Source organism: Lutjanus erythropterus, chromosome 12, assembly GCF_056507025.1.
Source record: "Lutjanus erythropterus isolate fLutEry1 chromosome 12, fLutEry1.hap2, whole genome shotgun sequence".
NCBI lineage: Eukaryota > Metazoa > Chordata > Actinopteri > Lutjaniformes > Lutjanidae > Lutjanus > Lutjanus erythropterus.
The window spans coordinates 24,522,137-24,522,500 of record NC_139328.1 but is presented as its reverse complement, the minus strand read 5'-3'; positions in this window follow the sequence as shown (position 1 = coordinate 24,522,500).

Here is a 364-nt window from a genome sequence, read left to right as displayed (position 1 = left end):
CACATACATACATACATACATACATACATACAAATATTCACATTTTTTCTGCTCAAGATGGCATATACATACATACATACATACATACATACATACATACCAAAATGCAAGTTGTGTCTCAAGATAGCACTTACATACATACATACATACATACATACAAATATACAAGTTGTGTCTCCTCAAGATGGCACATACATACAAGAATACATATATACATACATACAACTACACAAGATGTGTCTCCTCAAGATGGCACATTCATGCATACATACATACATACATACATACATATATACAAATATACAACTTGTGTCTCCTCAATATGGCACACACATACAAATATACAAGTTGTGTCTCCTCAATA